Source organism: Musca domestica, unplaced genomic scaffold, assembly GCF_030504385.1.
Source record: "Musca domestica strain aabys unplaced genomic scaffold, Musca_domestica.polishedcontigs.V.1.1 11, whole genome shotgun sequence".
In the NCBI taxonomy this organism is placed as follows: Eukaryota; Metazoa; Arthropoda; class Insecta; order Diptera; family Muscidae; genus Musca; species Musca domestica.
In genome coordinates, this window is record NW_026712133.1 from 13375048 (window position 1) to 13389907 (window position 14860).

The 14860-nt window shown below is 35.6% G+C and overlaps 1 protein-coding gene across 2 annotated transcripts in view; it reads right to left on the reverse strand.

Moving 5' to 3' along the window:
- LOC101892541 (mitogen-activated protein kinase-binding protein 1) overlaps nt 1–14860 on the reverse strand; it is a 401509-nt gene that overhangs the window by 239013 nt on the left and 147636 nt on the right. The gene's annotated exons all lie outside the window — the stretch shown is intronic.

Consider the following 14860-nt stretch of genomic DNA (forward strand, 5'->3'; position numbering starts at 1 on the left):
AGGAAGAACAAAATTTTGAAAACATTAACTCCCAATTTAGAGCTTTATCTGATTAACCTGAACTTAAAAAATGTAAAGATGGTAATATTAGTGATTTTTGGCTTAATGTTAGTGTTATTAAAAACGAATTGGGGAAATTAATGTTCCCAAATATATCAAGAATTGCCTTTGGTATATTATCAATTCTCCATTCTTAAGCGAATTTTGAACGAATATTTTCAATTCAAAATGCCACTAAGACTAAAGAAAGAATCCGTCTACAGCTAGAAAGACTTTCTAATCTCATAATGTCGAAAGATCTTCTTAAATCGAATAATTCTTGCTGTTTTGATTACAAAATTCCTGATAATTTCCTTAAGAAATTAATCATAAAAAAAACTTTACAAACTTCAGAATGTTATAAAGAGTGATTTGTTAAGAGCTTGATAACTTTTTTTAAAAAAAAAACGCATAAAATTTGCAAAATCTCATCGGTTCTTTATTTGGGCAACTTTTTCGAGCATTTCGGCCGGAATAGCCCGAATTTCTTCGGAAATGTTGTCTTCCAAAGCTGGAATAGTTGCTGGCTTATTTCTGTAGACTTTAGACTTGACGTAGCCCCACAAAAAATAGTCTAAAGGCGTCAAATCGCATGATCTTGGTGGCCAACTTACCGGTCCATTTCTTGAGATGAATTGTTCTCCGAAGTTTTCCCTCAAAATGGCCATAGAATCGCGAGCTGTGTGGCATGTAGCGCCATCTTGTTGAAACCACATGTCAACCAAGTTCAGTTCTTCCATTTTTGGCAACAAAAAGTTTGTTAGCATCGAACGATAGCGATCGCCATTCACCGTAACGTTGCGTCCAACAGCATCTTTGAAAAAATACGGTCCAATGATTCCACCAGCGTACAAACCACACCAAACAGTGCATTTTTCGGGATGCATGGGCAGTTCTTGAACGGCTTCTGGTTGCTCTTCACTCCAAATGCGGCAATTTTGCTTATTTACGTAGCCATTCAACCAGGAATGAGCCTCATCGCTGAACAAAATTTGTCGATAAAAAAGCGGATTTTCTGCCAACTTTTTGGTAATAAAATTCAATGATTTGCAAGCGTTGCTCGTTAGTAAGTCTATTCATGATGAAATGTCAAAGCATACTGAGCATCTTTCTCTTTGACACCATGTCTGAAATCCCACGTGATCTGTCAAATACTAATGCATGAAAATCCTAACCTCAAAAAAATCACCCTTTATAAGAAAAAATGATCTCACATTTTATGTTCCTGGAACCTATATACATATGTACCTAAATACATAGGTGAATGAATTTGTTATGTTTAATAAATAAAACGTTTTTTTGTAACTCTAAAAAAAATTATAAAAAAGTACCATTTTATTTAAAAAAGTACCATTTTAGTACCTTTTGGAATTTTTGATTTTCCATCCCTGGGCCACACTAATGGCTAGCGTGTTGGAAGGAAGAGCTAGGGCATACTAAGTAAAATTTAAATAATGTCAATAAGTAGAGCTCTAACAATAATTACACAAATAAAAAAATGTAAAATTTGGGTTCAAAAACTGTAAATTTCATAAACCCTAAGAGGTTTTCAGATTATTTCAATATGGGGAAATTCCACTTTAGGTGTAGTTTCCAGAGCGGAGAAAAAATGTGTTTTATTTGTAACATGACAGGTATCACATACTTATTATTGATAAGTGCCGCGTACATACCTATTACCTACGGCATTCTATTTTTGCATTTCACTGCTTTATTTATTGTGGTCAACTAATATAATTCTAATTCACCTCGTGTCACCAGAGCCTTTAATACTTTGGTATTTGCTACTTGGGGAGGCTACTGCAGGGACGACCCTGTTACCATATTTTGGTTGTCGACGGGTGTTGTTAGCGACTTTTGGAAAGGCGTTCCATAGTGAAAGCCATATTAATACATAACACAGAGACTTCGGTTTTCTGTACCCCACGGAGGTCTTCGGATTCTAGTACTACACGGAGGCCTCGGTATTCCGTCCCTCACAGAGTCTTCGCATTCCTGTACCACACGGAAGCTTCGGCTTTTCGTCCCACTTGGAAACCTGTACCCCACGGGGGTTTCCGTTCCCCACAGAGACATCGTTGTTTCCGATTATCAACCAAATTCCCGAACATCGCCGCATCGTCGTTCCCGATCATCAACCGAATTCTCGAACTTCATCGCATCGTCGTTCCCGATAATCAACCGAAATTTCGAACATCGTCGCATTGTCGTTTTCGATCATCAACTAAATTCCCGAGCATCACCGCATCGTCGCTTCCCGACCATCAACCGGAATCCCGAACTTCACCACATCGTCGTTTCCCGATCATCAGCAGAATTCTCGAAACTCATCGTATCATTCGTTGTCCGATCATCGACCGAATTCACCTAATTACATCATCATCGTCGTTCCGACCATCGCAGAACCTGCAACTCAACACACCCCGTCGCATTTCATTTGAAGTACAAATTAATTATACTCATATCAATAAGCACCCATTTTGGCCCCATGAGGGAAAAATAAAAAGTTGTTATCCAAGCCGACGAAAAAACCACGTTACAAAATGTCATGAGCGCCTTAGGACTACAAAAACCCTTAGCAGCTTTTTTCGGACTGGGTTGCTAGAACCCTGACATAGAACTGATATTTTTGAAATTGGAAATAATATGTCAAAGAATGGTTTAAGGGAATTAAAATTGAAGTTCTATAAAAATGTACTTTAAATTTGGCCCAAACTTTGTACATCGTAATATTATTATCCAACTTAGGTCGAGTTCGGAGATGGGCAATATCGGACCAATCCTTCTGATACCTCCACCACAAAAAGTCGAAATTTTCAAAAAATAATATTTTACTGCACAGAAGAAGAAATGATAATCCGATTTTGCACCAACTTTGCGAATCCTAATATTTTCATCAATGCCAAGCCAGGTGCGAAAATGGACAAAATCGGTCCACTCCATCAAGTACCTCCCTACTTTTTAGCTTATTTTTCCATTCATTTACACTTTTAGAACAAACTCTGGCTCTATTTTGAGCGACCAGAGAGCTCCCATATTTTGATGAAAAATAAAAAAGGGAACTTTTTTCGAAACAAGACCAGGATCAACAAGACACCTAATATTGCCGAGGACTCTATGTAGGTAAAATGTGAGGATTAAAAGAAGTCTTAGTCCACTCCATTTTACCTTGCGATGCGATGTCGAGGACACTATGTAGGTAAAATGTGAGAATTAAAAGAAGTCTTAGTCCATTTTACTTTACTTTGCGATGCAAACTTTCCAAACGCCGATACACGAGTGTTTCATTTTTAGCTCAACTTTTATAATCTACTGGGTTTTCCTGCAATTATAAAAAAAAATAAATTTTGCCGCACAGCGTACATTTAAAATTAAAACAAGTAAAGAAAGTTTTAAATGTCGGGTGGGCCGACATTATGATACCCCTTTGCATATCTAGGACAGCTTCGTACAAAAAAAAATATAAATCGGACGAAGATATAAATGTGAGCTAAATCCACATCTTAACCGATCTCGATAAAATTTGGCATACTTATTTCCAGGTTTAATATGGTCGTAACTTCAAAATTCCATACTATTTGGGCTGATATTACTCGTTTGGTGCACAATCGGACGTAGACATATATGGGACCTATATCTCCAATTTCAATAGGGATCGTCTTTACGTCAAACAAATGACTTGTGCAAAGCTCGATCGGGTGCGTACTTTGTTTTTTGTATACAAAAATATATGGACAGACAGACGGACGGAAATGCATAAATCGACTCAGAATGTGATTCTATGCAGATCATCCTTTTGCCTGTTACAAACAAATGTACAAATATATAATACCCTGACCACCTTGTGGTGTAGGATATAAAAATACGGCTTATTTTTTTCTAAAACAGTTTCAAAACCATTCTTTGATTTTTGCAAGGTTACTTATTTCTGAGTGTTTGACAAAACTACAATGATTTATTATTTCGCTTTTCAAGCAAATTATTTGTTCCATAAATTTGCAAACAATTTTGCTGTGGAAACTTAATTTCTACCCCTCACCCGCTTAATGAATAAAAAAACACATTAAATTATTTCGATGGAAAATTCATGCTATCATCTTAATGGCAATGTCTCATTTTTTATCAGAGTTCATCATTTTATAGCAATAAAATGCAAAATATTCAATTTCGTTGTTGTGTTGTTGTCGAATACTGAGCAAGAAGTCTGCCCGACAGCATTCATGCTGGCTCACATTGGAAGATGATACAGGTGGTTAATGTGTCGATGCTTCAGATGGAAACCTGAGTGATGTTAATGCAAATTAAAACGAGAGAAAAAAAAACAGAAAACTTGCACAATTTTAGTTAACAACTTTGAACGGAAAACTTGATGGAAATTAAGCATTGCTTATCTATGATAAGGACGATTTGTAGAGAAAACAAGTTTTTAAGAGAGAGAAAGAGAGAGATAAAAATAAATATTTTTTTAATGAGTTGTAAATTTGTCTCCTTTTTTAATGGGTGAACGCACATGAATTTACATTGGCAGGAGGACGTAAGTTTTCGAGTCACATAATTAAAAACAAATTTGAAAAGTTCTTAATTAAAAAGGAAATATTTATTCAAATTGCTTCTTTTTATTTACAGCTACAATATTTCAATGACATCAACTTAGCAGAAAGATGTGCTTTTGAAAAGGTATATATTTTAATTTTCTAATAAGTTTAAATTTATTTACAAATTTTTAAATGTATATCCTATGTCGTATAAGGACCTGCATCCACATTAAAATCGTTTCTATCTATGCAAAATATTAGCTTTTTTCATTTGTCTCCCCAAATACTTCCTTTTTGCGATTATATTTTTAAACTGCCCTGCTGTAGTACATGATATACTCGACTTCTGGTGGTTGTAATTTTTAGCACACACGGTAAAGTGGATACACCTCCACGTGTACAAACAAAATAAACTACCAGCAGTACATCAGCCCATTAATATAATAAGATCCATAAAACAGAGGTGGGGTGTGGGAGGCTGATGATATGATGGGGGTCCGATTATTTTTTTTTATAACTGCTGCACAACAAATGTTAAATAATAGCCCTCCTGAAGTTCATTTAATTATTTATTATTACTAAATCAATTTACAGACCAATGTTAAGTGATGATGAGGTTGAGGCTTACATTATTTAGCCGAGAGATGGAAACTGATTATATGAAAACTTAATCACTCTTCAAAGCATTAAACGATGAAAAGTGACTGAAGTCACTAGAGGGAGAGGGTATATATAGAGAGGGGCTAGAGAGGGTATATATAATTTGATACGGTCAAAACATGCCTAATGGGTTATAGACCCTATTTCTCTTTGGACTAAACCCGTTTCAGGAAATTTGGAGTCGATCTAGCCATGTCCGTCCGTCCGACCGTCTGTCTGGTAACTCTTGAAAAGAATGTCTGATTTGATCCAAACTTGGTACATCAAAATATTATTATCAAACTTAGATCGACTTTGGAGATGGGCAAAATCGGTCCGCTCCTTCTGGTACACCCCAACAAAAGGCCAAGATTTTCAAAAAAAAAAAAGATTACTGCACAGAAAGATTAAGGATAATCCGATTTGGCTCTAACTCAAGCAAGCGCTTCACCGCGAATGACCCAAAATACCGCAGAGCAACATTCCGGCAGCGTGTCAAGGCGGTTTCATTGGCCGTTTGAAGGCCACAATTCGTGTCAAAGGTGACCAATTCCAACAAATCTAAACTTATTCTAAAATTTGATACTATTTCCGACATTTTTTGCTTTCATTCAATAAAATTAAAAAAATGTAAAAATTATGGCGTTTGACTTAGTTGCAGTTTTTATCTCATCCTGTATCATCATCACAACAGATGTTGTGATAGCAAACATGTTTGTATTTGTGACATTTGAAGAGAGTTGGATGCTTATTTCGCTTTCTTTGAGCGTTCTGTTTTTCAAAATCTTGAACTATATGTGGGGGAGGTACCTGAAGAAATGTTCCGATCTCTGCCATCTTTTTAACAGATCTTGTGTCGTTAGAAATATTGAGATGTACCAAGTAAGAATGAAATCGGATTTTAATTCTGCGTTTTATGAGTTTCATGGATACTCAAAATTTCGATTCTTTGTGGGGGAGGTACCTGAAGTAGTGGACCGATATATTCCATCTTCATACCAGACCTTGGGTTAATAAAAATATTGTGATATGTGTAATGTGAAGAGAACCGGATGCTTATTTCGGACTTTATGTTCGTTTTGGTTATTCAATACTTTGACCCTTTGTGGGGGAGGTACCACAAGGAATGGTCCGATCTCTACTATCTTGTGGAAATATTGAGATGTGCCAAGTCTGAATGGAATCGGATGTTAATTTCGCGTTTTATGATAAATTTTTTGACTGTTTGTGGGGGAGGTACCAGAAGGAGTGGACTGATATACTCCACCAGTCCTTGGGTTAATAAAAATATTGCGATGTGTGAAATTTGAAGACAATCGGATTCTTACATCACATTACATAAGAGTAATAATTATTACTTACTTATTAAAATTTTAACCATTTGTGGAAAGGTACTTGATGGAGTAGACCGATATTGTCCATTTTCGCACCTAACCTAGCATTGATGCAAATATTAGTATTTGCAAAGTTGGAGCAAAATCGGATTATCCTTTCTCTTTCTATGCATTTTTTGAAAATTTTTACCTTTTGTAGGGGAGGTACCAGAAGACTGGATCGATATTGCCCATCTCGGAAGTCGATGTAAGTGTTATAATAATATTACGATCTACCAAGTTTAAAATCGGATACTCCCTTCGAGAGTTATCGTGCACAGCAACCAGACAGACATACGGACGGAAGGACATCGACATGGATCGAATCCAAATGTCCTGAAATTTATTTGGTTCAAAGAGAACTAAGGTGGCATGTTTTGGCCGTATCAAATTATATACAACCTCTCTAGCCACATGGCTGAGGGTATAATAAATATATATAATTGGTTCGTAAATCAGAGAGATGAAAAAATCTTCCACCAATTCCCAATCCAGCCGCATTGACACACGCATGCTTTAACCAAACGTCAATCTTTTTCTTCGCTTCTGAATAAAGCTCATTGCCACAACTCCAATACAGTTGCCCAAATTTAGAGATTACTTATTGAGATATTGACACCAATGGATCCAATAGATTCACATTGATTTTTAATGACACCCAAGTATAGAGTAAATCCATGGCACGGCCATAATTAATGACAAAACGTGTTCAAACTCCGCAAATAGGTGTCAATTCCTCTGAACCAAAGAAAGAAGTGGTTTGCATAATTTCTTCAACACTTCGATACCAAAATTGGACTTTTACTTGAAAAGCTTTTGGTCAATCAATGATGGGGGGTTTGGTTAATTAACCAAAGTATTGTAAAGAGATGGAAAGAGAAAAATAAATAAAAAACAATCCAAATAATTGAAATTCTCAACGCATAGCAAAGACAACTTCTTCTATGGCGTCTCACTCTCTGAAATGGTTAAATACTAACAAATATAAACAACTGAACCAATTCTCCCAAAACAACTCAAACTAGCAGGCCGTGTAAACAGAAATGCAAAGGCCATAAAATATTTATCTCTATTTTGCCACCCCGACGAAGATATGGTGGTCACCACAATTCAGCTATGAATTGGTCGCGTGCCCCACCAATGCGTCTTAATTAGCCATAAATACAAAACGGAACTGTGTCTTCAGTTAACAAAAACGAAAAAAACAAAATAATAAAACGAACCTACAGACACATCGACAAATGAATTTATTTCAGACATTTAATATTTTACTTGGCTGCCTTACCGAATACAAAAATAACAACAACAAGAGTGGTAACAAATAAACAAAAGTAATTGCTCTATTAACTAGAATTGTGTTTAAAAGACATTTGATCCAAGTGGCAAAACAACAAGTAAAAGTTGGGAAAAGTGGAAAGGGGGGAAAAATGTGAATAATTGTTAACTATATTAAAAAGGAAGAATAGTTGGAAAGAAAGGAAAAAGTTGGAACACTAGCAAAGGAAATTAAAGATATAATCTTAATATCGATAAGAAAAAGGCAGATAAATATTATACTGACCAATTACTAAATACCTCCGCATTCCTGTGAGCCCTTTTAGATATTAAAATAATTGAATAATAACCAGTAAAGAAAGTCTTAAAGTCGGGAGGGGCAGACTTTATGATACCCTACACCACTTTTAGTAGAGCTCCGCATAACAATTAAAAGTTTTTATGGGAGAATTCAATCATACACGCTATGATTATTATTATAATTTAAAACTCAAACGACTAAATATGCCGAAGCATTTGTATCTTTTAAATTCGGACTTGTATTGCCCATTTGGTGCGAAATTAATTTGAAATCGGATAAATATATTGGAGCTATATCCAAATCTGAACCGGTCACGATAAAATTTGGCAAAGATATTTCTGAGCTTTATTTGATATATTTCCCTGAATATAGTTGTAACGGAGCATATTGCATATTACGGCTGTGAGTAACAAATATAACAAATCGGATCAACAATATATATGGAAGCCATAGCTATATCTGAACCGATCTTCACCAAATTTAACATACTAACTTCTAGACTCAATTCGGTCGTAAGTACCAAATTCCATCACATTTAGACAAATATTAGACGTTTGGTGCACAATAAAAAGTAAATCGGACGAAAGTATATATGTGAGCTATATCCAAATCTGAACCGATCTCGATAAAATTTGGCAAATGCATTTCTGAGCTGTATTTGATATATTACCCCAAATATTGTTGTTGTTGCAGAGTGCATATTACGGCTGCGGAGGACAAAAATAACAAATCGGATGAAAAATATATATGGGAGCTATAGCTATATCTGAACCGATTTCGATCAAATTTGGCATACTTATTTTCAGGCCTAATTTGGGTGTATACGCAAAGTTCCATACAATCCGGGCTGATATTATACGTTTGGTGCACAATAAAAGGCAAATCGGACGAATATATATATGGGAGCTGTATCTAAATTTTTACCGATTATCTCCAACTTCAATAGGGTTCGTCCTTGGGCCAAACAAATGATCTGTGGAAAATTTCATCTGGATCGGGTAAAAAATGCGACCTGTACTTTGTTTACAAAAATACATGGACAGACGGACGGACGGACATGCATAAATCGACCCAGAATGTGATTCTATGCAGATCATCAAAAGGAACTATGGGTCTATCTCGTTTCCTTTTGCCTGTTACAAACAAATGCACAAAGACATAATACCCTGACCACCTTGTGGTGTAGGGTATAAAAAGTTAAAAAGAATCAGTCGATTTTGCCGACAGATGTATACCCTCGGTATACATTGGTTCGTTGGCTTGCGCTTGGGGGAGATTCCGAAGGAATGGGTCAATATTGGCCATTTCGTATGTGACCTAAGTCTGTTATGAATAATACGATTTGGGCCATGGAAAATGTTAAAATGTACGTGAGGTACCAGACATAGTGCAACAAAATGTTCCACATCATCTTATACTGATAACTTTTTTGGGATGTGCAAAATTTAAAGATCATCGAACATTGACCTTCAATTTTATGCGATTAATTGTAAATCAAAAGTTTAACCTTTCGTGGGTGAAGCGCCAGAAAGGCTGGGCCAATGAATTCCATATTCGCCATAGATCTCTGGTTAAGATAACTTGTTTCCAAGTTATGAGAGACTTTGGTATTGAAAAGTTATGACCTTTTATAAGGGAGGTACCAGAAGGAGTGAACCGATATATTCCATAGAAATATTGGAATGTGTGAAACTTGAAGAGAATTTAATGCCTATTTCGCACTTTAAGAACTTCACGATTTTTCAATATTTTGATCCGTTGTGGGTTAGGTACCAGAAGGAGTGAACCGATATTTTCCATCTTCACACCTGGTCTTGTGTTGAAAGAAATATTGGGATATACCGAATTTGAAAATAATCTGGTGCTCATTTCGCGTCTAATGAGCTTCGTAGCTATATATAAACTCTTGACTCGTTGTGGGTTAGGTACCAGAAAGGGGATACCCATATATCTCATCTTTACACTAGATCTTGTGTTGGTAGAAGTATTGAGATGTGCGAAATTTAAAGACATTCGGTCTCTTATTTCATAATTTAAAGCAGATATAATTATTCAAAATGTTGACCGTTAATGGGGGAGGTACTTGATGGAGTGAGCCGATATTGCCCATTGTCACACCTGATCTAGCACTGACAAAAATATTGCAATGTTTGAATAACATTGAATTATCCTTTCTGGTTCTGTGAGGTAAATTATTTTTCTGTGAAAAGGTTGATCTCTTGTGGGGGAGGTACCAGAAGGAGTGAACCGAAATTGTCAGTCTAGGAACTTAATATAAGTTTGGTAAAAATACTACGATGTATCAAGTTTGGACCGAACCAGATACTCCTTTCAAGAGTTATCGAGAGCACCCGTCAGATAGACAGACGGATGAACGGACACCCCTAGATCGATTCCAAATGTCCTAAAACTGATTTGTTCCAAAGAGATCTAGGGTCTAAAACCGTTATTTCGATAAGGCACGATGGCTGCCATCTGTAGCCATATTGCTGAGGGTATAATTACGATCTACCAAATTTGGAACCCTCGAGAGATATCGTGCTTACATAGAGACAGATGGACAGAAATCTTTAGATCAACTTCAAATATCATGAAAGAGATTTCGTTCTAGGGTTTTAAACCGTTATTTCGATGAGCCACATCTTGGCGGCATCAATTGATCTTTATTTTCTGTAGGTGAAGGGTATTATCACTTTTTGTAAATACAGTGTCCAGAATGCCTGATTATTTGAAAAATCCTACCCTTTCTATTTTCGATATTTTTTCACATAGTGTGTCCGTATGTATGTCTTTTTTTCGTAATTTGCAGTTTTATAGTTCGACCAAATATGTTGAAAATTGGACCTTAATTAATAGTTCAGTTCTAAAACTACAGGGTCCGCCATTTCACGTTTTTTATACCCCCCACCGTTTAACGGTTTTATACTCCCCACCATAGTGTGGATGGAGGGTACATTAAGTTTGTCAATCCATTTGTAACACCTTGAAATATACATTTTAGACCCAACGAAGTACAAATATTCTTGATCAGCATAAAATTCTATGTCGATTTAGCGATGTCCGTCCGTTTGCCCGTCTGTCCGTCCGTCTGTGGAAATCACTCTAGCTTCCGAATGAAATGAAGTAGATTGATAAAATTTTACTCAGATGTGTGTTTGTTCTGCACGACTTTTGGGATTGGAAATGGGCTACATGGGCCCATGTTTTGGTATAGTCCCCATATAACACAATTTTAACCCAAATTAGCTGTAAAATGGCTTCATATGTTCCTATTATGTAAGAAGCATTCTTGCCTTAAACTGTCAATGTGGGTCTCAGTTTTGACATAGCCCCCAAATATTCGGTATTTTGATGATTTGTGTCACACTTTTCACCGGAAGTTTTTCAAATTTGCTATTTGAAGTTCGGAATCGGTACTGCAGCCTATGACATATAGCGCTACCTCCCCATATTCGGTATTATGATGATTTAGCGGCATTTATAGGTCCTCGTCTTTGTATAGGCCCAATACAACGGCAACTTCCTATATTCGGTATTTTTATGATTTTAACTATATTTTTCAAAGGTTTTTTATTTGGTTTTTAAAAATTTGCACATTTCTTCCAGATGGTGGAGGTATTCAAAGTACGTCCCGGCCGAATTTAATTTTTTTTTTACTTTTTTCAATTAGTGCTTATTTTGTGAATGGTAACACTTGGCTCATATCTGATTTGAAAGATAATCCTTCCGCTGAAACAATATGGTTGTGTATATGCTTGAACAACGCTGAGAATTATTGCAGCATTACTTTTAAAATAATGGTAATGATTCGGATTTTGAAAGAAGAAACGAGAGCTGAAGTCCGTTGGCCAGTGCGATTTGACACCGTTGGACTATTATTCGTGGGGTTCGGTCAGGCCGATAAGCCAGAGATAATTGTTATTTGGCAAACCCTGAACCATCTCCAGGTTTAATTACATTTTAACATGACCCATTTTTTTTTTTATTAAATGCAAAGATTTAATTATTACGTCCTGTTATGAACTCAACAAACCAATAAACAATCCTCTTTCATTTTCATATTAATTTAATGATAATAATAATTTATAATAATAATACAGTTAGCCCACATAACTATGAACGACATCGTAAAATTATCACTTTAGCAGAAAACTTTGTCAACTTATAATTTATTTGCATAGTTTGGTTAAATAAATTGAGTCATAAAAGAAACAAAAAAAACCATAAACATAAAGCCAAAAGTTATACTTTATGATCCACTTCTGCTTGTCTATTGGTGATATGTTTGTACATAATTTCAAATTGAATTACTGGGGAATTCTGTCTAGCTTGAGAGGAGACAAATATCAAAAGAAAAAGAAAAACCGATATATTTATTTAGGCCCAAAAATGGTATTGTTTTGAAATGATGAGACATCAAAAAGCGCTTGGAAAAAGTTAAAAAATGTGGACTTAGGTTAACACCGGAAAAGTTTTAGGCTTATGAAGTAGGTGACAAAATTGTCTGACTTGCAAAACTTCAAAATCCAAATGTTTAGTCAACAATTCTTGGAATGTGAAATGCTTTGTTGTTGACCAATCAATTTTAAAGTAAACTTTTTTGTTGTTGCAAAATTGTTGTTTTTATAAAAAACAATGTTTATTTAAGCGGTAATGTTTTTTTATAAAAAATTAGGTATATTCTTGGCATAAAATGCGAACCACATTTCTATTTTATGGTCGTCTCTCTTATGGGTATAGCTTTGCATTGTTTTTAAGACTTTAATTTGTTATACCCTCAGCCATATGGCTAGAAAGGGTATAAATCTTTTGATACGGTCAAAACGCGCTACATCAAAGTAACGGTTTTAGACCATAGATCTCTTTGGACCAAATCCGTTTCAGGACATTTTGAGTCGATCTAGCACTGTCCCTAAAGGTCGAAATTTTAACAAAAAAAAAATATTACTGCACAGAAAGAGAAAGAAGAATCCGATTTTGTTCCAACTTTGCAAATCCGAATATTTTCATCAGTGCTAGGAGAGGTGACAATATCGGTCCCCTCCATCAAGGACCTCCCTCACAAACGGTCAAAATTTGAAATAATTATAACTTTTATAAAATGTGATGTAAGAGTTCGAATCTCTTAAAATTACATATATCACAATATTTTTATAAACCCACGGTCTGGTGTAACAATGGTAGAGAGGGTCAAAATTTTGAATATCCATGAAGCTCGTAAAACACGAAATTAACATCCGATTCCATCCAGGCTTCGCACATCTCACTACTTCTTTAAACACAAGATCTGTTATAAAAATGTCGGAGATCGAACCATTCCTTCTAGTACCTCCCCCACAAAGGGTCAAAGTTTTGAATAACCAAAACGATTATAAAATCCGAAATAAGCATCCGATTCTCTTCATATTTTGCCCATCCTATAATTTCTACTAACACAAGATCTGCTGCGCAGATGGGATATATCGGCCCAATCATTCTGGTACCATGAAGCACTTGACACATCTGAATATTTCCATCAACACAGGATATGTTATAAAAACGGTAGAGATCGCACCATTCCTTCAGGTACCTCCCCTACAAGGGGTCAACATTTTTAATATCCATGAAGGTCATAAAACGCGAAATAAATTTCAGGTTCTCTTTATATTTCACACATCCCATTATTTCTACTAACACAAGATCTGCTGTGAAGATGAGATATATCGGTCAAGTCCTTCTGTTACCTCCCCCACAAAGGCTCAACATTTTGAATATCCATGAAGCTCATTAAACACGAAATTAACATTAACCGATTCCATTCAGATTTGGTACATCTCAATATTTTAAGCAACACAAGATCTATTATAAAGATGGTAGAGATCGGACCATTTCTTCTGGTACCTTCCCAACATAGGGTTCAAGATTTTGAAAAACAAAACACTCAAAGAAATAAGCATGCAACTCTCTTCAATTTTCACACATCCAAACATTTTATCTAACACAAGATCTGTTGTGAAGATGATATATATCTGCGAACCCCTTCTGGTACCTCACCCATAAAGGGTCACAATTTTCAATACTTTTTTTTGCCAAAATGTCGAAACAAATCAGCGATGCTATATCAAAATATTTCTCTCAACCAGAAACCTGAGATGACTATGGAATTTATTGGAATTTATGATGATGCATATGATGCATAAAATTGGATATTAATTTTTGAATTTCTTGTCATTTTGCCCATACCAAAATTTTTATCTGTATTAGCTGAAATATAAAAATGGAATACTTCGGTCGACTATCTCTAGTACCTCACGCACATTTTCTAAAAATTATCACATATCTCAAATAAAGTGAAGGAAGTAACCAATATAGTCCAAACTTGTCACGTCGCAATATTTATATCATATATTTTTATGTCCGATACGAAATGGCCCATTCCTTCGGAACCTACTCCACAGAGGATCAAGAATTTCAGTAATCATAACAGAAGTCTAAATATATTTAAATAATCGAATATAGGCTGAGGTTATACATCTGTCGGCAAACCCGATTTATGATTTTTAACTTGTTAAGATTTTAAGTATACATTGTTATCATAGGCTAAAAAAACAACATCTTAAGCCCGCCATAAATATAATATCAGAGACTGTGGGAATTAGAAGTCAAATTGGGCGCCAGTTGTCCAAAAACTCATTGTCACCAAAACCTCGCCTATTCAT